Source organism: Tachypleus tridentatus, chromosome 2 (assembly GCF_004210375.1).
Source record: "Tachypleus tridentatus isolate NWPU-2018 chromosome 2, ASM421037v1, whole genome shotgun sequence".
Classification (NCBI taxonomy): domain Eukaryota; kingdom Metazoa; phylum Arthropoda; class Merostomata; order Xiphosura; family Limulidae; genus Tachypleus; species Tachypleus tridentatus.
In genome coordinates this window covers 928,188-949,816 of record NC_134826.1, presented here as the reverse complement: position 1 = coordinate 949,816, position 21,629 = coordinate 928,188, and the positions used below count along the sequence as shown (strand labels likewise).

The following is a 21,629-nucleotide window of genomic DNA, read 5'->3' as shown; positions in this document are numbered from 1 at the left end:
TTATTGTAAATTTATGTGTGTGTATTTACTTATAGCAAAGACACATCGGGCTGTCTGCTGTGTCCACTATGGGTAATTGAACCCCTGATTTTATCATTCTAAATCCGTAGACCAGCGGGGAACTTGTAAATTTGAATAAAGAGGAAAGAATGTTGAAGATTTAAACAAACAATGAAACAATATTATGAATTGAAATAAACTAGAAAACAATATTGTAGGTTTAAATAAACGTGAAAACAATACCGTACAACTGAATAACTGGAAGCAACAACTTAGAATTAAATAAGCAGGAAGACAAGAGTTGAAATCTTAACACCATCTGTCTGCCATGACCAGGAGGTTAAGGCGCTCGAGTCGCAATCTGATGGTCGCGGAATCGAATCCCCGTCACAACATGCTCGCTTTTCAGCCGTGGAGGCATTATAATGATACAGCCAATCCCACTATTACAAGATCTGGCGGTGGGTGGTGATGATTAGCTGACTTCCTTCTAGTCTTACACCGCTAAATTGGGGACTGCTAGAGCAGATAGACCTCGTGTAGATTTGCGCGAAATTCAAAAACAAAGAAGCAAGTTTAACGCCATTTACTCTCGTTCGCAGCACCGAAGTTGAAGAGTGTAATTCCACGTACGTGTAATATTGTAATACAGCACGAAAAAACCAAATTATGACTCCCACGAAAAAAGGTGCAAGAAAATCCACGGGTGAAAAGCACCAATAAAACAACTGGTAACTAAAGATGCTCCACCTACAGGAGGTGTGAAGAAACCTTATCGTTACAGGCCAGTAACTGTAGCCCTCCGTGAAATCCGTCGATACCAGAAGTCAACTGAGCTGCTCATTCGAAAACTACCTTTCCAGAGACTGGTGAGAGAAATTGCCCAGAACTTCAAGACTGACCTGAGATTCCAGAGCTCTGCTGTCATGGCTCTTCGGGAGGCAGTGAGGCATACTTAGTGGGCCTCTTCAAAGACACTAGCCTGTGCACCATTCACGCAAGAGAGTGACCATCATGCCGAAAGACATCCAACTCGCCCGTAGAATTCGAGAAGAACGAGCCTATATGGAGAGAGAGACTGTACCTTACTCCCCACCAATGGCTGGCTGTGGGATACTCTGGCCCAAAAGCACTACAACAACAATATAGTAGTAGCCGACATGAACGTTAGGAAGAGGTTTGTGCACCTGACCCTCCTGGATATCTAAAATCGAACATACCCAAATACCCACAAAGAAGAAGCGAAGCGCCATTTATTTCTACCTGGTACAATTAACTGTTTTGACAAAAACTGGAGAAAAAATGAACTAGTAAGCGAACTAAACAGGTACTGTATACATGATGAGGACACACCTAAGCACTTTTCCCCAGTGAATCTATAATTTCTAAATAAATAAATGTTTAAAAGGCCACCTATAAACTAGACTCCACATTAGTTTAGGGATTAATTACTAAAGACTGAAAGGTTTTTTTATGTAAATGTTTTATAGTTAATACTTAACTAATGAAAGTGCAAATAATTATGAAACTATAAAGAATGTTTTATTTGTACCAAATGTACGTGTAGATAGAACATGGACATTATCCTGAAAAGGGCCTGAGTAGGTGTGGGTTACAAAAATATATAGGCCTAAAATGTGTGATAAAAAACTACATTAACTGAATTTTTTTCCCATAGTTGTCTTCATTTGTCTATTGGCGAGTCTAAATAGGAGGTGCGTAAAATTAGCGTTTCAGGTCTATTATGTGCTTCTTTCAGGACATTGTCAGCTTGTTCGTCTTGTTATGTACAAAATTACACAAAGGGTCATCTGTGCTTTGCCCACCAATAGGTATAGAAACCCAGTTTGTAGCAGTATAAGTCATCAGACTTATCGCTGTGCCACTGGTGGGGAGTGTAGGACATTGTCCAAAAAGACTTCTATTCAAAACCAGAGCTTGTTTTAATTTCGCGCAAAGCTACACGAGGGCTATCTGCGTTAGCCGTCCATAATTTAGCAGTGTAAGACTAGAGAGAAGGCTGCTAATCATCACCACCCACTGCCAACTCTTGGGCTACTCTTTACCAACGAATAGTGGGATTGACCCTCATATTACAACGCCCTCACGTATGAAAGGACGAGCATGTTTGGTGTGACGTGGATTCGAGCCTGTGATCCTCGGATTACGAGTTGAGCGCCTTAACTAACCACCTGGACATGCCGAGCCTTAATAATTTTTTCAAACGTCGTTTGTATACGCAGTAAGTTGCGATTTAAACGCCGAGAGGGCTCTTGTGTAAGTAACTCGTGGAAGACGAAAGATAGCGCTGGAATTCATTTTCACATGCCACTGATTTTCAATTCACGATACGTAAGTTAAGAGGAATGTGGGAGAAAAATATTCATTTCAGATGAATTTCATCCGAGATTTTAAACTTATACTAAGTGTTCTTTAAAAGCGGTTTTATTTTACCAGATTCATTTCTCTCCGTAACGCCAATGGCGGATAGAAAACCACGGATACTGTTGATCGATCCAGAAGTTTCTGTCGCGTCAGACCAGTAGTGTCTGTTAAGTTATGTAATTAAATTGGTTACTGACCTATCAAGTTGTGTAAATAATCCGATTACTGACAAAGTGTGTGAATAACCCGATTACGAAAGTATTAAGCTGTGTAAATAAACTGGTTATTAACGTATTAAGTTGTAAAAAATTTATACCTGACGCAATACGTTATGTGCATAAACCGATTGTTATTATGTGTAATTAACATTATTTTGACGTTTGTTATGACATGCTTTAGAAAGCGTCATTAAAACTAAAATCTATAATCATCAGAAAACATTTCAATTTTCTTTCTGTTCGCAGATATTTTATTTCACTTTCCTTCCATTCTGGTTTGGTTTGTTTTGAATTTCGCGCAAAGATATACGAGGGCTAACTGCGCTAGCCGTCCCTAATTTAGCAGTGTAAGACAAGAGGGAAGACAGCTAGTCATCACCACCCACCGACAACCCTTGGGCTAGTTTTTTTACCAACGAATAGTGGGATTGACTCTCATATTATAACGCCCTCACAGCAGAAAGGACGAGCATGTTTGGTGAGATGGGTATTCGAACACGCGACCCCTCGGATTACGAGTCAAGTGCCTTAACCACCTGGCCATGCCGAGCTCCTTCCATTCTGAATCATGTTTTGTTTAAGTTTTTAATTATTTCTTTGTGTTAGTTTTCAAAAGGTTGGGTGTGCGCTAATAAACAGCATGTTGGAAAACAAATCTGAAGGTTCAAGGCTCGTGTTTCTTTGCTGCAAAACCGCACACCGTACTTTGTAATCGCTAGTGCGTTATAGTATCGACAGTCAAATTCCGATTAGAATAACCTAGGAATTGGTTGCTACTGTAACACATGTAATTAAATGTAGAAGCGTTACATATTATGGGATATTTTATATTAACAGCTAATATATGATTCAACATTATATCTACATTGATTTAACCGAAACAAAACTTTGTTATCACAGTAGTCAAGTGTTAATGATATCCTGAATAAGTTATAGGTACTGAACAGTAGGTGATAAAACTGTAGACCCAGTAAGTTCTTGGCTAATTTCAGACAAGTAAATAAACATAAGATAAACCAACTTATATATTATAGAACCAAACTTATTTTCTTTTCGGTCTTTCAGCTGAAGAAGCGGCTGAGAAAACCAGATTATAAATATATTTATTTTAAGATATTACACTATGTAACAAAATTTTACTTTTTCTTGTTTCTGGGCAGAAAGTGTTATTTCCCAATTGCTTATGCCTAAAAGTAAATGGAAAAGACCTAATTTTCTTTTCAAACTTTGCTTTTGTAACCCTGGGAGCGTATGACGAAAAAACATGATGGGAGACTATATTTGTATACTGATACATGAAAGTGATTCACATTACAGTTGCAAATCTCTAAAAACTACCATTTCTAAACATTTTTGTATAACTTTAGTATAAACACATGTAAATCTTGATTCATATGTTGTTTTATTCAGACCTTATGTAAATGAAAATGTGCAAATTTGCCCGTTTTTACATAGAAAATAAGTTAATTTCTAAATTTCATTATCCAGGTCACAAAAGCAAAGTTTGAAGGGAATAATGGCCATTTTCTGTACTTTTACAACATAAGCAATTAAGAAATAACACATACTATACAGGAACAAAATTTGTGTTATATAGTGTTATCTGAAAAAGGCATTGAGAACAAAGTGGGTAACTAATCATAACGAGAGTAACCTAGGTAACCGTATAAATCAAGAGTAGCCTGAGTAACCGTATAAATCAAGAGTAATCTGAGTAACCGTATAAATCAAGAGTAACCTGAGTAACCGTATAAATCAAAAGTAACCTGAGTAACCGTATAAATCAAGAGTAATCTGAGTAACCGTATAAATCAAGAGTAGCCTGAGTAACCGTATAAATCAAGAGTAACCTGAGTAACCGTATAAATCAAGAGTAACCTGAGTAACCGTATAAATCAAGAGTAACCTGAGTAACCGTATAAATCAACAATAACTGAACATATCGAGAGTGAATCAGATATTAAACTTAATATTTTACAAGTTCGGTACAGATGCAAATCGACATAAATGAAAAATCGCAATCATTACCTGAGAAGATCGAGAGATGTCACTGTGACTTGATAATTCTCTCAGTGGAACAAAAGAAAAAATCTGATCTGTTCATAATTCTTACCATTGAAAGCACTTTAAAGTATCCAAAATTCGAATAAACAGTTAAAAAGTAAACCCTAAGTACAGAATGAAACGTATAGTTAGTTCGAACTAAATAAGTTTCAAAGGTAATTAATAGTCACAACGTTTCGATTTGGGACGACCTCCCTCTGTTGAATCTAAACTTTAATGGAACCTCACTAGAGAAATTTATTTAGCTGTTTTTTGTTTTTTTTTCATTTTAACACAGTACATTTTTCTGAACTAACAGAATAAAATTTATTTTCAAATATTACTTGTTGTATACCGTAATTGAATCAAGTATTCACGTGATACACACTTTAAATTTCCAGGGGGGGGGGGGGGGGAGTGATATCCTAGATCGAGAACATTAGGTTCAGGTAATATATCAGTTTTATGTGACAGTCGATATGAAAGTAGGATAAGTAAAATAGTAATATTTATTATATAATTATTTCAGACAGTCCAATGATAAAAAATAAACACATTTTTAGTTCACACATTACACATAGAGGGTGTGGGAGTTTTTTTATATTTTCGTTTAAATAGGCTACTTTAACTACACTTGTATAAATAGTTTCGAATTGGCGAAACAATGCTTTGTAAGGGACATTTTATTTAGGAAGGTTACTTGTTTGTCTTTAACAGGGGCTCAAAAATAAACTGTCCCTCTTTGCCCATTTATGGAGGATAAGTCTTCCTAAGCCTTTAAATACTCGCCGCCTCCATTATTTTGTGTCAAGTATTGCTTGCAATGTTTTATCAAGAGCTAATACCTGAAAGGACATAGGTAACTCTAAGAACTTACAATGCAAAAATTATGTGTTCGAGTATCACGGCGAATAAAGCAAGCAGTGTAATGTGGCTTTACTCTGAAAAACAAACAAGGTTAACGATTTTCTAAATCGGGGTTTTTAAAGTCATGGTTTTCGACCCAAAATTCGATCGTCACAATACGTGAAAGGATCGCAACGGAAGTTTGAAAATAAATAATAAATTATATATATATATATATATATCAGTGTGTGTGTGTGTGTGTTTGTTTATTAGTAAGTGTTCAGTAGGCCTATTAATATTTGCTTGTTTTTTGTTGTTGTTTTTAATTTCGCGCAAAGCTACAGGGGAGCTTTTTGAGCTAGCCATCCCTCATTTAGCGGTGTAAACCTAGAGGGAAGGCCAACGAATAATTGTATTGGCCGTAACATTATAACGCCCCCATGGCTGTAAAGACAAGTATGTTTGGTGTAACGGAGATCCGAACCCGTGACCCTCAAATCATGAGTCAAGTGTCCTAATCATGCCGGCCACGTCGTCCACTACACTCGTGTTTCTACAACAGGCAGTTGTCGTCCATTCAACTAAGTTTCATTACGAATATTCGATCTAAAATAATTCATCGAAGATTAAAAATATGTTATGTTTCTCTTGCTATCTACAGGCCTAAAAAACATACCCTATTATAATAAAGTTTATGTCGTATACATTCAAAATTGAGGCCTCTGAAACTTCCGCACCAATCAAAAGTGGTTAATATTTTGCAGCTCGGCAAAAATTTTAATATACACGTAGCTGAGCAATAAATAAAACAATTGAAAATTCTACAAAATGATATATTTTACATTTAACTAATAAAAATTACAAAAAGTAAGTTTCGAATACAAAACAAACTTAAAAACATTTATTTTTCTTTAGTGAAAATCTCATAAGTGTTACAACAGAAAAGCGGGTCACTTCCATTGATAACTGTGTCTTCGATAAAATGTACTCTGTGATGTGACGCTGTAATGATACCTCATTTTAAAACTACATTTTAAATAAATTTACTTTTATAATGGATAGTAAATATTTTTGAATGTGAAGTACTAGTACATGGTTATAGAAATGTTAGACAGTTCCAGAAAAGGTTTCAGGCCCACTAACTCAGCAGAAACTAACAGTTACATCTGCTCGGAGGGCGGCGGGTATTTTAATAGTTTATATAATATTCATTCTTTAACATTTTATATTTGAATAATTTTTTAACCAAATTAAAAAAACTTGTGAAACAATTGCTTTGTAACTGAAATGGAAAACTTATAAATATTACAGCATACTGTTTAGGGATAACATCTCAGCTGTCCCATTCTCTAAAACCATACTAAGACTATTAATAAAAAAATTAAACAAATAAGTTAAAGTGAGCCCTTATCATTAATCTATATATCAAGCTTTCTTTTAAACTCCCTCAGATGTACTGTCTCCACAAAATTCGAAGGCAACCCATTCCATAGGCCAACTACCCTATTTGGAAAATAAATTGATTGTTTTGAATTTCGCACAAAGCTACTCGAGGGCTATCTGTGCTAGCCGTCCCTAATTTAGCAGTGTAAGACTAGAGGGAAGGCAGCTAGTCATCACCACCCACCGCCAACTCTTGGGCTACTCTTTTACCAACGAATAGTGGGATTGACCGTCACATTATAACGCCCCCAAGGCTGGGAGGGCGAGCATGTTTGGCGCGACGGGTATGCGAACCCGCGACCCTCAGATTACAAGTCTCACGCCTTAACATGCTTGGCCATGCCGGGCCTCGGAAAATAAAACTGTCTTAGCTGGAGATGATTTCCGCTTTACCTAAATCTATATTTGTGTTATCTAGTTCTATAGTTCTTTGTGTTAAGTATGAAAAATATCGATACATTAACATTATCAGTTACAATGTTAAACACTTCAATCAGATCCACTCCAGTTCTTCTATTTTCAAGAGAAAACAATTTTAAGGACCTTAATCTCTCCTCATATGACACCCCTTCATCCCAAACACCATTTTAGTGACCCTCCTCTGAACCCTTTCCAAGAATTTAATTAACTGAGTAATGTTATAATCTTCTATGTTAATCATACTCTTGTGTCTGTCTGTTCGGAAATTTTCTCACAAATTGCTCGATCAAATGCCATAAATCCAATATCGTTAGAAAGGCCTTTGTCCAGGGGTCCGGATTGCACGTTGCCTTGACAAAGGTTTATGAGTAATTTATGTTGAAGTTTGTACTCTTTGGAGGGATGGTGAAAAATTAGAGAACAGGGGATGACTAGAGAGAAAATCTCGCAATTCTCACACAAGAGGAAATTGAATATTTAAAACATATATTGCCTTATAAATTTAAAAACCTACAACTTCGGTACTACTAAAATATGGATTATTGGCTACGTGCGTATGCTATATTTATTGGTATAATATGATAAGGAAGAAAGTTAATTATTTTTTGAACGTAACTCATTGAAACCTCATGAAATACGCAGAAAAAGATGAGATGATTAAATAACGTTAAATCTAGGTGAGTTTGTTTGTTTAAAAGTTTTTCAATCAGAGCAAAACTTATCAAACTAATACACAATGCCTACAAGAAAGCACAGCTTAAATTCAGTGCTTGAAATTGACAGAACAAGGAAAATTCAAGAAAGTACATGAAAATTAACGCAATTGTTTTGCGAAATGAAGCCAGTATATTTTAATAAGACATTCACGAATGCTGCGTCATCTCGTGAGCAAATGTGTAAATAGCTATTGAAAGAGGTAAAGTGTAACAAGATTCCGTCATAATACACAACCCTCTAATTATTACATTATTACGTATTACACTACGATTAGAGGGCTGTTACAGGGAGAGCACAGATAGCCCATTGTGCAGTTGTGTCCTTAACTTCAAACAAACAAACAAACAAGTACCTTTCAGAATAATCAGTAATTGCTGGTTTATATGCAAAAACGGCTCGTTTGGGTTGAGAAAATATTTTACATAGAAAAGCGAACAACGTTTCGACCTTCTTCGGTCATCGTCAGGTTCACAAAGAAAGAGGTAACTGACCGGAAGCTGACCACATGTTAAAATAAAAAAATAAAAAAAATAAAATTATATATTCAAACATCTAATACCGCCCTCTCCATTTCGACACACAGTTACACAATCCCTTTCAAACATGTGGTCAGCTTCCGGTCAGTTACCTCTTTCTTTGTGAACCTGACGATGACCGAAGAAGGTCAAAACGTTGTTCGCTCTTCTATGTAAAATATTTTCTCAACCCAAACGAGCCGTTTTTGCATATAAATTTCTCAACAAGTGGGTTTCTCGACATCACTAATTGCTGGTTTGTACAGTGTTGTAAGTCTGCAGACACACAGGTGTGGTAAAAGGGACGATCTATTTAAAAGTTCAAAATTCTCAAGTTAATGTGTTTCGTTTTAGGTTTTTTTCATCGTTCCTAAGAGCTAATTATAATTTATTTAATACTCATATGGATGGAAATGCTTACATGGATAAGAAATAAACTATCACTATTTATGACACAGAAGAAATTATGAACGTTAAATGTTATTAAAACTTATCTTAATTAAGATTCAGTACTTTATAAAGAGGACAGAATCGCCTCAGCTAAGAATAATGTAGCAAAAATACGATTTGTACTTTTTTTTTAAGAATCGTACAAAAACAGAGTTCTATAATTATTTTTTTTTAAATGTTTGTGGAACATTCGCGCAAAGCTACTCAAAGGGTATTTTTGTTAGTTGTCCTTAGTTTTAAACTGATTGACAAGAAGAAAAATACCACGTCATCTGAACTACTCATAGTTCTGATCGAATAGCAGAATTTGGTCATCCCTTTTGTAATGACCACAGTCCAGCATATCGACCTTTAAAATTTAGTAAATTTAAATTGATTGACATGACAGGAGATCTAGAAGATTATAAAATATCCAGAAAGTTGGTTAAAACTGGAAATTAGGACATCAAAAAGACATAAAATAAACAGTAAGGATTTCTTTAAATACATTAAGGGTAAACAAAACGTTAAAATGGGGATAGGACAACTGACGGATGATAAATAAACGCTTGTATCTGATGGTTATGAGATGGTCGGGTTATTAAATTTTGTTTTTCTTTTGTTCTTCTTACTAAGGAAGATTTTAGCAGTATTCCACATCTTGAGCAGTTGATGAATGGACACGAGCTCAAACAAGATGAATACATTAAATCTGAGATGGTTTTGAAAAAATTGTGATGTTTGGTAAAATGACCAGACTCTTGGGTAAGATTTCTCCAATAGTTTTGAAGGAGGTTAAAGATTGGACATGTGAACCACTTGCTGCTTCTTTTAATCAGTCTTTGAATAATGGATAGGTACCAGAGGATTGGAAGTTAACAAATGTTTTCTTTTCTTCTCTTTTCAAGGAAGGTGATAAATATTATCCCAGTAATTACACACCCATTTGTCTTACAGCAGTTGTGGGAAAAGCTTTAGAACTCCTGTTATAAAGATGCTTTGCAAATCTATTTAAATTTAAAATGTTATCGAACAATGTTAACATGATTTCACTAAGGAAAAATCTTGCGTAACAAATCTTTTGACATTTTTTGAAAATGTCACTGCATATGTAGATAAGAGTAAGTGTATATATTTGATATACTTGGATTTTCAGAAAGTATTTGAAAAGGTGCCACATAAAATACCTATAGAAACTGTCTCTATAAGTGTGGGGGACAAGTTAGCAAATTGGATAGAAGATTGGACGGATGAAAGAAAGCAGAGGATTGTTACAAATGGATTTCTGTCAAACTGGATTAATTTTCTATGTGTGGTACCTCATGGCTCTATCTTAGAACCATTGCTCCATTTGATTTATATCAACAACATAGATGAAGGAATGGTCATTAAATTACTTACATTTACAGATTATATTAAGGTCTTGGATGTTGTTAGCTGTGAAGAGGATGCTGCTAATTTACAAATTGATTTAGATCATTTAATGAGTTGGACAAGTAAAATGGTAGATGGGTTTTAATTATAATAAATGCAAGATAATTTATATGGGTTATCATAATTTTAATAATTAAGTATAATTTGGATAGAAATAACCTTAACAGTGTCATGAAAGAAAAGGAACCTGATGTAATAGTCGATCAGTTTCTAAAACCATCGAAGCAATGTGTTGTTACTAGTGGTAAGGTAAATAGGATTTTAAATTGTATCTATAAAAATATTGAATACAAGTCTAAATAGGTTATAATTTCAATGTACAGGTAACTGATTAGGCCACATTCGAAATATTGTGTTCAGTCTTGGGCTCCCTACCTTAGGAAAGACATTGAATTGTTGGAAAGTGTTTAGAGAACGGTTACTAGAATGGTTCTTGGAATGAAGGGACTCTCACGTGAGGAGAGACTGAAATATCTCAAACTGTTCTCCTTTGAAGAAATAAAGAGTTATTCGAGATCTGATTGAGGTGTTTAAGATTGTAAAGGGAATTGATATTGTTGATACATCATTGTTTGGTACTTATTGGTGAGAATATGAGGACTAGCAGACACAACTATAAATTTGGGCAGTTAGATGTCATCATTAGCTAAGACAGTTTCATTTTTCTATCAAAGTGGTCAGCCTCTGGAATGGATTGCTTTCAGATCTTGTAGAAGCAGTAAATTTAAGTGTTTTGAATTTAAGTACAAACAAAGCTACAGAAAGGACCATCTGTGCTTTGCCCATCACTGGTATCGAAACTCGGTTTCTAGCAGTATAAATTCCCCCCAAAAAATACTGCTGTGTTATTGCGGGGGAGGTGGTCTGAAACCTTAATATGTATATGCCTGATATGGGCTGGTTTTAAGCTTCCTATTTATTTTTTAATTTACTTTAGAGGATAGAACAACCGAGATGAACCAGTAGGTCCTTACGCTCTTCCAAGATTTATGTTATGTTAATGGACCATACATAACCTGTAGTATAAGTTATTTTTTGCGAGCCAACCAGTTTAAACAAGTTGTGGAAACAAAAAGGTTAAGTGAAAAATCCTACACTTGTTCTAGAGTTAATGTTCGTTTTCTTCATGGCGTTATGTCAAAGATACTACAGTCAGCGCTCGTGGTGTTAATTTGTAAAACAGCTATACGTGAAGAAGTAATTCAATATCTCTCATTCATATGCAATGCGAAAAGACGACAAGAAAACTTGTCGAAACGTTAGAACTTATATTTCTACCAGTTGCCATCTTTCTGTGTAAACAATTCATAAGTGTTTATTGACGTTCCAATGATATTTGTTCCATTAAATTCCAACTATAGTTATTCTTATGTTATCTCAACCTATTAATATCTCAATATCACCTTTAATAACGTCCCAGCAGTAACATCTTAACAGTAACAGTTCTAATGATATGCCCCCCGGTGGGACAACATTAACTTTATAGACTTACAACGCTAAAATAAGAGTTAGATTCCTCGCGGTGGACACAGTAGATAATCCAATGTAGCTTCTTTCTGGTTTGATTTTTTATTTGAATTTCGCGCAAAGCCACACGAGGGCTATTTCCGTTAGTTGTCCCTGATTAAGCAGTGTAATACTAGATGGAAGGCAGCTAATCATCACCACCCACGGCCAACTCTTTGGACACTCTTTTACCAACGAATAGTTGGATTGACCGTCACATTATAACGCTTCAACGGCTGAAAGGGCGAGCATGTTTGGTGTGACGAGGATTCAAACCTGTAACCCTTAATCACCTGGCCATGCCGGGCCGGTGGTTAGGGCGTTCGATTCGTAATCCGAGGGTTGCGAGTTTGAATCCTCGTCACACTAAATATGATCGCCACATTCAGCTGTAAGAGCGTTATAATGTTACTACCAATCCACTATTCGGTAGTAAAAGAGTAGCCCATGCGTTAGAAGTGGGTGGTGATGACTAGCTGCCTTCCTTCTAGCCTTACACTGAAAAATTAGGGACGGCTAGTACAGATATCTCTCGTGTGGCTTTGCGCGAAATTCAAAAACAAACAAACTTTAACGTATTTGTCCATCATCAACACTTTTACACACACATATATATAATATAATGTATTACAGGCTAGAAATATGCACTTATTATTCAGGTTATAATAACCTCGAAAAGATGAAGGATATACCCTTCAATAGTACGAGTCATGGACATTTCTTGTATTTATTTTCTCATCCTAATTTATTTAACTCAAACCAGAAACCTTAAGAAGCGAAAAGCACGACGTAGTTACTGGGATACAGCTTTAACATTTTGGCGACCATTACGTAACGCACGTCTATCAGAAAACGGATTAGAAATGTCTCTTTTCACGCGCAGCCCAGACAGCCCGCATCATCTAAATGTCATGACCTTAACAGTTCGAAGAAACGTTAATTAACTTTATAACTTGTCTTCTTAGACCAGCATCTTTCAAATGTCAATGCCACTTTCGAATAATATGGTGTTAACAAAAAAAAAAAAAAACGCACAAAGGAATCTAGGACCTTATACATCACCGGAGAACATTATCACAACAGAATTATAACAGAAACAAGGACCCTGGCTTGCATTTTGACAAAAAGTACACAACAGTCCCAACAAACCAACTACATCACATGAAGATTTGTCCATGAGATGTACGATACTATAGTAGTTAAAATATTGAGAGAAAACTGATAACAATCCCGACAAACCAACTACATCACATGAAGATTTGTCCATCAGATGTACGACACTATAGTTGTTAAAATATTAAGAGAAAACCGACAACAGTCTCAACAAACCAACTACATCACATGAAGGTTTGTCCATTAGATGTACGACACTATAGTAGTTAAAATATTGAGAGAAAACTGATAACAATCCCGACAAACCAACTACATCACATGAAGATTTGTCCATCAAATGTACGACACTATAGTAGTTAAAATATTGAGAGAAAACCGACAACAGTCTCAACAAACCAACTACATCACATGAAGATTTGTCCATGAGATGTACGATACTATAGTAGTTAAAATATTGAGAGAAAACTGATAACAATCCCGACAAACCAACTACATCACATGAAGATTTGTCCATCAGATGTACGACACTATAGTAGTTAAAATATTGAGAGAAAACTGATAACAGTCTCAACAAACCAACTACATCACATGAAGATTTGTCCATGAGATGTACGATACTATAGTAGTTAAAATATTAAGAGAAAACTGATAACAGTCCCAACAAACCAACTACATCACATGAAGATTTGTCCATCAGATGTACGACACTATAGTAGTTAAAATATTAAGAGAAAACTGATAACAGTCCCAACAAACCAACTACATCACATGAAGATTTGTCCATCAGATGTACGACACTATAGTAGTTAAAATATTAAGAGAAAACTGATAACAGTCCCAACAAACCAACTACATCACATGAAGATTTGTCCATCAGATGTACGACACTATAGTAGTTAAAATATTAAGAGAAAACTGATAACAGTCCCAACAAACCAACTACATCACATGAAGATTTGTCCATCAGATGTACGACACTATAGTAGTTAAAATATTAAGAGAAAACTGATAACAGTCCCAACAAACCAACTACATCACATGAAGATTTGTCCATCAGATGTACGACACTATAGTAGTTAAAATATTAAGAGAAAACTGATAACAGTCTCAACAAACCAACTACATCACATGAAGATTTGTCCATCAGATGTACGACACTATAGTAGTTAAAATATTAAGAGAAAACTGATAACAGTCTCAACAAACCAACTACATCACATGAAGATTTGTCCATCAGATGTACGACACTATAGTAGTTAAAATATTAAGAGAAAACTGATAACAGTCTCAACAAACCAACTACATCACATGAAGATTTGTCCATCAGATGTACGACACTATAGTAGTTAAAATATTAAGAGAAAACTGATAACAGTCCCAACAAACCAACTACATCACATGAAGATTTGTCCATCAGATGTACGACACTATAGTAGTTAAAATATTAGAGAAAACTGATAACAGTCCCAACAAACCAACTACATCACATGAAGATTTGTCCATCAAATGTACGACACTATAGTAGTTAAAATATTGAGAGAAAACCGACAACAGTCTCAACAAACCAACTACATCACATGAAGATTTGTCCATCAGATGTACGACACTATAGTAGTTAAAATATTAAGAGAAAACTGATAACAGTCTCAACAAACCAACTACATCACATGAAGATTTGTCCATCAGATGTACGACACTATAGTAGTTAAAATATTAAGAGAAAACTGATAACAGTCCCAACAAACCAACTACATCACATGAAGATTTGTCCATCAGATGTACGACACTATAGTAGTTAAAATATTAAGAGAAAACTGATAACAGTCTCAACAAACCAACTACATCACATGAAGATTTGTCCATCAGATGTACGACACTATAGTAGTTAAAATATTAAGAGAAAACCGACAACAGTCTCAACAAACCAACTACATCACATGAAGATTTGTCCATCAGATGTACGACACTATAGTAGTTAAAATATTGAGAGAAAACCGACAACAGTCTCAACAAACCAACTACATCACATGAAGATTTGTCCATCAGATGTACGACACTATAGTAGTTAAAATATTGAGAGAAAACTGATAACAGTCCCAACAAACCAACTACGTCACATGAAGGTTTGTCCATTAGATGTACGACACTACAGAACTTTTCGCATTTTATCCCACTTTCGAAATACCGATAAGTATTGTACCATTTATTAACTACACAGTGGAACACAGATAAACTCTGTCATCTTCGATAACAGATCACCACAGGCACGAAGAGCAACTACTTTGTATTTGTATCTCAGAACGGCTGGTATGGATATTAACACTTTTATTGATAAGGAGAGAACAACGTTTCGATCTTCCTACGTCATCTTCAGGTTAACCTAAAAAAGATGACCTAGGAAGGTCGAAACGTTCTTCTCTCTTATCAATAAAAGTGTTAATACCCATACCAGCCGTTCTGAGATATATTTTTATTTCAAGTGGGTTTCTCGTCATTAAGAATTACTTTGTATTTGATTCTACACAATATTTTGTTTGTTTCTTATGAATTTAGCGCAAAACTTCACGAAGACTATCTCCATTAGCCGTCCCTAATCTGGCAATGAATGACTAGAGGGAAAGCAGCTAGTCATCACCACCCAGCGCCAACTCTTGGGCTACCCTTTTACTAACGAATAATGGGATTGACCGCAAAATTATAACACCCCCACGGCTGAAATGGCGAAAATGAGATTCGAACCCGCGATCCTCAGATCGCGCCAAACACCCTAAACACCCTGCCATGCCAGGCCATCACACTATTTTGACGCTAAACGCTAATGGTCCCTAGTTCGGGCGCGGTCTTGTGGTTAACAAGCCCATCACTAGGATTATAAAGATTGGTGGCTCTCGTATCGTTAAGGAGAAAAAAAATTCCACTCTTCAGGACCGTTAGTGCGTTATCAGAGTGACAAACAAGAGCAGTCAGTTATATCCGGAAGATAGATGACTAAATATATCCCCCTATAATCTATCGTTTAATAATCAAGGGCGAGAATGGACATCTTGCACATTATGCAGCTTTGTGCAAAACAATTGTCAAACATATGATGATTTAAAACAAAACAGCACCGTAATAAAACAATAACATTTTTTCGACATATTGTATCATTTAACAGATTCAACATAAAATTGTATAAGCGTTTTGTTTATTTAGAATCAAAATTAAATCAGCATTTTTGTTTCGGTTCAATTTTGGTGGTGCCCCCAGACAGACAAATCCTCATGGCCCCCAGGGATCGCGCCTCCCACTCTCCTCTAGCTACATACAGCGGTTTATTGAAGACGAAGTTAGTTGTGTATGAGACATTTGGAGAATATTTATACTACAATGGAAATTTTAAAATTTTTCATATAAAACTATTTAAGCTTCTTAGTCATGGCCAAGGTGGTTAAGGCACTCGACTCGTAATCCGAGGGTCGCGGGTTTGGATCCTCGTCACACCAAGCATGCCGATTTTTCAGCTGTGGGTGCGCTATAATGTGTCGGTCAATCTCACTATCCGTTGGTAAAAGAGTAATCCAAGAGTTGGCGGTGAGTGGTGATAACTAGCTGCTTTCTTTCTAGTCTTACACTGCTACATTAGGGGCGGCTAGAGCAGACAGCCCTCATGTAGCTTTGCGCAAAATTGAAAAGCAAACAAACAGTTCTTAGCCACCTGAACGCAGATTTCTAACGCCAGAGCAAGCGAACACTAGCACACAAGTGAAATGCGCAAAACATAATATTGGTGTGTAGTAAGCTTTATTTCGTGCATACATACATTTAGTTTAACAAGTAGAGTACAAAATAAAATAAAATACATAAGATATTCAACAACTAAGTTGAACAGTTATACAGTTTGTAATTGACTATCATTATGTTGTTATTGTCATTTCTTATTAAGCACAAAGCTACACAAAGGGATTTACAACGCCAACATCAGGGGTTCGAGTCCCCTCGGTGAACTCAGCAGATGGCCCGATGGCTTTCTGGAAACACACATACACAAAGGGCTATCTGTGCTCTGCCCACCACGAGTATCGAAACCCGGTTTTTAGTAGTATTGATCCACAGACATATCACTGTCAGTACAATAAATCATCGTAATAACATTAGTAATAGCTGCAATCGTTTCACTCTCTACTGGGTTTATATTACGAGAAAAGCATACACTTATATTTCAACTATAATTTATCTGTTGTACGAAATCATTGGAAGAAAGCGTTTCGTTTAGTAACACAGTTCATTACGCCGGCTGACAAGTCAACGTACTGAGCAGAACGGTTCGTTGACAAGCAACGAACACACACATACAGAAACGATGTTGAAACACTGTTATTTATTCTTCTTAGCAATCATATCGTAATAAAAATTCACGCTTCCTGCCATAGAAGTTAATGTTCACGTACAACTGAAATTTCCAGATAACATACGCCATCTTTAATATTATTCAGTTTGAATAAAAGAAACATTAGGCTTAGCTTAGCCCTTGATTTCAAACGTTTCGAACAGTTATCATTTTAGATAACATTTGGAAGGCTGGCTTTATTGTTTATCACTAATGCTTTAACCAACTCTTCCACAGTTTCGCGAAGGACAAGCTGGTCAACATTTTGTCCGAGCATGTACAGTAAGAACCAGTCACCGATATCAACGTTTCGGCTAACGATGCGCAGTTGATCTTCCTCGTTAAGTCTGAATCTACTGCGCAGAACGTATAGTCTGATTTTGAAAAGCAAATTACAACTAACCGACTGCAAACCACAATAATGGTCGAGGTAGCTAGAACAATAAACCAAAACCAAATGAAAATGTAAATCTTTTCATTCACAATATTCTGCGGAAGAATACAGAGGCTGTTGTGTTTTCTAACATCACCCGAGCTTCCATACAAGTAAAAGTCGCATTTCGCCATTCTTGGGAAGACAGAAGTCATGGGATCCGCAGCGTCTTTTTGGTCTCCTCGTGAAAATCGCATGAGTTCAAATCCATAAGTAAGAAATCGTCCACCAAGGAACAAATCAAGAAGGTAAAATTGACCAATGACGTTCATCAGGCACAAAAGTTCGCATAAAAAATATTTGAGAGCATAGTACTTGTGGTGCCCTCTGTGTTTCAAAATATACTGTGTAACATCTGCTGTTTTCTTACGAAGCTCTTCGTCCGAAACAATAACGATCTGCATTCTGTTACAAATTGCTTCCAGTAGCCCTCCTTCCGAAACCTTCCATAGGTAATAGGGCATATAAAAAAAATAAGGCCTGAAGAAAGAGCACAAATCCCACCCACTGGTAGTATGAATGATAATCCTTAGAAGATCCACTGGAATTGGATACTCCTGGATAAGGGATTTCTTGTGCTACATGGAGATCGAAGGCTTTCGAGACAGAAAAGGTTGAATGAATCCAGCAAAAGGACTCAAGCAGATCGTGTGGAACGCCACCTATCGGCATACAGTGGATGGGATTCCCCACATACTGGCTAGTGGTAACGAGTACACTGAAAGTCAGTAAAAAAGTTGTAGTACACAGCCAGTGCAATCGAAATACAGTATTGTCGATGGACACAGGTCCTACTTTAACCAGGCCTTTGAGAGCTTGAAACAAATATATCATTTTATGATGTCAAGACTTTCCTCTTCTATGATACAAACTTCGGTTTTCCTCTGAACTTGAACTGCGAGTAAAACAAATATAATTGAATAACATTGTACTAGGCTTAGGACCAATATATATACAACTGAAAATACTACAAAAAAGTTAATAAGTTTTTAAAAAAAAAGTAAAATAAGTGGTTAGTAATAACTCATTATAGTTAACTTTCTCTGTAGTTATTGGTAGAATTGGGCTAAGTGGCTCAATAACGTATAAGGATATAGAAACATTAGGCATAGCTATAACAACATCGCTTAATTGTATTATATTGAAACACAGTGAGAGATGTAGTTAATGGTTAAACATTAACTTTAAATATATACACATATTTCATGTGCTAATAGAACCCTGACTTATATGAAGTGCTGTTTGAGCACAGTCGTAGGTTGGGCCTTGCCGAGCACTCACTCGGCCACTGCCTGAGCAAGCGATGATAAATTCTCGATGAATAGAGAAATTGAAGCGCAGATAACTAGTTTGTGACACTGGGAGTGGTGTCAAGAAAAGGGGGCAAATAACAAATAAGGATGTGGGGAGGAGGGGTAATTTCGAGTTAGTACGTCATTAAGTATATAGTTTAGATTGTAAGTTTAAATACTGTCCTTTCGAAGAACGAGTAACCTGGCTAGTTCTTTATTAAAAGTACCGTTGTTTCAATATAATCATAATCACAAATGATGCAATAACAGAGCATAGTACATTTCTTTTGTCACAGATTCAGGTAGGTACCACATAGATACAAACAGAAGTGACAAGATCGATGCACTCTACAATGTGAGTATCTCCTGGTGGTGCCCGGACAACTTTAAAGTTATTAGCCCACGTCACTATTTGACTAAACGAAAATAGAACAAATCGAGCGAATTTGTTCTAAAATTTCGAAAATTAAATATTAAAAAAGCCTAATGAAAATTTTTATGTTAAAAAATAATATCGTTATTTTCTAATTTAATGTTTACAAGATAAAACTAAACAACTTACCATCAACACGCCCTCTAGCGAGGTATCCTCGGAGTTGTACCTATTTATACAAGTAGAAATGTACTTGCGTTGTAAATACGCTGCATCTAGATTTGAAACCTTTGAAAGAAGGGTTCGATATTCTGATAAAAAACGTCTATATTTATTCAGTAGAACATATGTATACAAAACTTACTCCAATCACCTTGACTCTTCAATGAGCGTGGTTAGGTAAGTCACGTGATATACCAGTGGAGCACACCATTGGATAGCAATATGTACATTTAATATTAAGGGCTTATACTCATTGTCAATGGATTTATCTTTTCCGACAGAACTTTACCACGGTTAGCAGAGATGTATGCAGGTGAAAGAGAATTATAGTTTTGGGTGACATTACCAACAATACGGGAAATATTTTGTTTGGATACATTGACTGTATCAAGTACTTGTACAACAGCGACCTCTGCGTCGCATTATTCAGCCAGACAATTTGGAGTTGATTAAATAAAGTTTTGTTTTATTTTCAAAGATATCAATTAAAATCACGCTGAACAAAAAAATAAAAGTTTTTTATGAAAAAACTAATAGTGTGTTATTTAATAAACGCCAAAGAAAGAAACATCACCCAGTTATAATGAATAAACTGGAGAGTTCGAGTCAGGGGTTAAACTAAATGTAAACATCTGTGAATAAAATTAAACAATGGGGTAACCCTAATGTGTTTTATTTTGTTATGTTGGTGAGATATAATCTACTGTTTAACACTAATGTGTTTTATTTTGTTATGTTTGTGATATATAATTTACTGTTTAACACTAATGTGTTTTATTTTGTTATGTTGGTGAGAAATAATCTACTGTTTAACACTAATGTGTTTTATTTTGTTATGTTTGTGAGATATAATCTACTGTTTAACACTAATGTGTTTTATTTTGTTATGTTTGTGAGATATCATCTACTGTTTAACACTAATGTGTTTTATTTTGTTATGTTTGTGAGAAATAATCTACTGTTTAACACTAATGTGTTTTATTTTATATTTGTGAGGTATAATCTACTGTTTAACACTAATGTGTTTTATTTTGTTATGTTTGTGAGATATCTACTGTTTAACCTTAATGTGTTTTATTTTGTTATGTTTGTGAGATATCATCTACTGTTTAACACTAATGTGTTTTATTTTGTTATGTTTGTGAGATATAATCTACTGTTTAACACTAATGTGTTTTATTTTGTTATGTTTGTGAGATATCTACTGTTTAATCTTAATGTGCTTTATTTTGTTATGTTTGTGAGATTTCATCTACTGTTTAACCTTAATGCGTTTTATTTTGCTGTATTTGTAAGATATTATCCACTGTTTAACTGTTTAATCTTAATGTGCTTTATTTTGTTATGTTTGTGAGATTTCATCTACTGTTTAACCTTAATGCGTTTTATTTTGCTGTATTTGTAAGATATTATCCACTGTTTAATCTTAATGTGCTTTATTTTGTTATTTTGTTATGTTTGTGAGATTTCATCTACTGTTTAACCTTAATGCGTTTTATTTTGCTGTATTTGTAAGATATTATCCACTGTTTAACCCTGATGTGTCTTATTTTGCCGTATTTGTGAGATGTCAATAACCCTAATGTGTTTATTTTGCCGTATTTTGCCGTGATTGTGAGATGTTTACTGTATTAGCTAAAGCAAAATTTTAGCTTTAGTGTTCGCTCTAGCGTTTTGAATGAATTGTTTGTTTGTAATTAAGCACAAAGCTAAACACTGGCTATCTGTGCTGTGCACACCACATGTATGGAAACTCAATTTACAGATCTTTAAGTTCACATAAATTATGTAAATTCAGGATTAATTAAAGTATCTAAGGACATGAAATGTTACTTCCCTTATATGTAATTGGATAAAAAGGAAATCGCCAA

General features: G+C 35.4%; 3 pseudogenes; 1 reads left to right on the top strand and 2 right to left on the bottom strand.

The window, feature by feature from the left end:
• Positions 1-669: 669 nt before the first annotated feature.
• Positions 670-3,700, top strand: LOC143237042 (histone H3-like; annotated as a pseudogene).
• A 13,948-nt stretch (positions 3,701-17,648) lies between these two features.
• LOC143237033 (innexin inx1 pseudogene) lies at positions 17,649-18,275 on the bottom strand (annotated as a pseudogene).
• A 4-nt stretch (positions 18,276-18,279) lies between these two features.
• On the bottom strand, positions 18,280-18,705 carry LOC143237028 (innexin shaking-B pseudogene; annotated as a pseudogene).
• Between the last annotated feature and the right edge of the window lie 2,924 nt (positions 18,706-21,629).